This window comes from Carlito syrichta, unplaced genomic scaffold (genome assembly GCF_000164805.1).
Source record: "Carlito syrichta isolate Samal-C Ts95f unplaced genomic scaffold, Tarsius_syrichta-2.0.1 Scaffold307224, whole genome shotgun sequence".
NCBI lineage: Eukaryota > Metazoa > Chordata > Mammalia > Primates > Tarsiidae > Carlito > Carlito syrichta.
In genome coordinates, this window is record NW_007251320.1 from 83,117 (window position 1) to 85,909 (window position 2,793).

Consider the following 2,793-nt stretch of genomic DNA (forward strand, 5'->3'; position numbering starts at 1 on the left):
GAGGTGGAAGGATCACTGGAGCCCAGCAGGTCGAGGCTGTGGTGGCCAGGAGCATGCCACAGCACTCCAGTCTGGGCGACGAAGTGAGACTCCAATTCAAAAAAAAAAGAAAAGTTTTTTTCCAGTATAGGAGACTTGAACATACTTACAAGGTGGAAGGAAGTGATGAAAGAAGCAGAGGAGAGGATGAAGGGACAGTAAAGGAAGTAACTGGTGGTCCCCTGGGAGTCAGGAGGGGTGACATCCATAGGGCAGTGGGCGCTTTAGACCAGGAATCTCCCTCTCCTGGGATCCGAGAGAAATGGGGAAACACAGACAGTTTCCACCTCCCATACACACCCCCAAGCACCTTCTACATTAGCAAAGGGCTTGGGAGAGTAGTCCTCCCCTGGGATAGGGGACTGATAGGAACAGGCAAGGGTCTCTAGACGTACTGGAGGGACAGCTGAGACCGGAGAACCTGCAAGGAAAAAAAGCCAGGATGCCCTGGCATGTGATAGCTTCTGGAATCTATTCCTGTTCTGAGTATAGAATCCAGAATTGGAGGTTCTGCTGCTGGGGTGGGACATGCAGGGCACAGAATCCAGGAAGGACACAGAAGGGGCGATGCTCTTGGGACAGAGAAAATGGGAGTGTCGAGAACCAGCGGTCTCCTTGAGGTCACAGAGCAGACAGAGCACAAGGTGCACTGTGGTCACAGAAGGATGCTGGAGTTTAGGATTTCAGACATGGCCACATGCCAGTGAGGACCAGACTCAGGTGGGGCTGGTGGAAAGGGAGGCCAAAATATTCCATGAGACAACAGGGTGTGGAGGGAAGGACTGAGGCCCACCACTGAAGTCCTCCAGGAAAGCAGGGGAGAGAAGCAGGGGGAGGGGAGGAAATCACTAGGCTGTAGGAGCCTTAGAAGAGAAGCCTCCTCCCTGGCCCTGGCTCCAGCCTAACGCCTGTCCCTGGTCCCATGCTGTCACCCAAAGGCGTGCCCAGAGTTACAGACAAGCTAGCGCAGCAGAAGCCGAAACACAAAGCAGTGTTGCCTTGTTTGTATATGAACGTTAGGGCAGAACTTAGGGCTTGAGAGAGCCATAGGAGCTGGAGTCCCAGAAATGGAGGGCTCCAGGCTTCTCTGTCCTTATTTCAGAACTAGTCTTTGAAATGGGCTCTGCAAACCAAAGTTCTTAGACTACAAAACAGAAGAATTATCAATTTGCTCCTCAAATGAGAATCTCTCATGTTACATATCCCACCAAAGATGTAGGCCTAAAGAAACACCTCCTTAATTATCATCCAGGCAGCAAATACCTGCTGAATTTTGCTCAAGAAACCCTGACAGGCCGGGCTTGGTGGCTCAGCCTGTAATCCCAGCACTTTGGGAGGCCGAGGTGAGTGGACTGCCTGAGCCCGCAGGTTCGAGACCCGCCTGGGTAACTTGACGAGACCTCATCTCTACAACAAATCAAAAAAATTAGCCGGGCGTGGTAGCGCACGCCTGTAGTTCCAGCTACTTGGAAGGCTGAGGCGGAAGGATCACCGGAGCCCAGCAGATCGAGGCTGTAGTGGCCGGAAACCCTGACAGTCATTTGTCCCATTCCTTACTGAAGCCCCACACTAGGCAGAGTGAGGTCCATGAGACAGAAAGGAGACATGCCTGGCCTCAGATCAGGACAGAGGCCTGGGGCTCTGGTTCCAGGGCACACTGCTAGCCAGAATGGCCCCCTCATCCCTGGCAGAGAAATGGTCATTTTCTTTCTGTCTGCCCAGAGCCAACACTGCTAAGATGGAAGTTTCTCTTTGGTTCCCTCCTCCCGCTTCCAGCCCCATCTCCAGCCCTGAAATCCCAGAACTATGAATCATCCTCAGAAAACAGCAGTCTCCTGGCCCCACCATCACTGTCCCATGGATGACTCTTTAGTAGCCTCCTACATATCCTGTGCCTGGCATTCAAGGCTTCATACCAATCAGCTACAAACCTCCCTCTCTACCACCCTTTGCTCTTCCACCCCAGGCTGACCTGCTTCCTACACACCCCGCTTCACCGCTAGCCACCCCCTCTGCTTCCAGTGCCCCTCAACAGGCTGCCCCGCCAGCTCCACTAAGCCCCTCCATCTTCTCACATCCCACCTCTTCTGGGAAGCCTTGCCAAACATCACACTCTGCATCCCCACTATGTAAATTCTGAACCAGTCACTGGGCACTTAAGTGCTCACTCCTTCACATCCAATCTCTGCCTTGCTCCCTGTCAGATGGAGTTTCCAGGAGAGACCTGGCACAGAGCATAGTCAATCCACGTACTCACTCGAGACTCGGACACTCTCCCAAGGACAATGAGTGCCCCTCCCCCAATCAGGCTAAGCCCACAGCTTCTGTCAACTCTGCTGTATCACACTTCCTCCAGGAAAGCTTCAAGGACTCCAGGCTGGCAGCAGGAAGGAAGTGCTGGGGGAGGGGAGAGGACTGGAGAAGGAAGGCAGAAGGAGAGGGAGGAAGGCAGAGGGAGGGGGAGGAAAGGAAAAGGAAGAAGGAGAAGAACTGGGAGGGACACTCTAAACTAGAACAAGGAACATCCTCAAGGGAAGTCACCACTTAGTCCTATTATTTCATCCCCAGAGAAAGCTGCTGGCAAAGAGCCGTCCAGAGTGGGGAGTCAACTTATAGAAGTGTCAACTTAGGCCAGACAGGCCAAGGCTTAAAGAAGTAGCCACAGAGCCCAAGGTCCCTATGCAGAGTTCCCCTCCCAGGACCCCACTAACTCTCCACTGGAAGAGGAGCCTAAGACCCCCTTTCGGTGGCCCA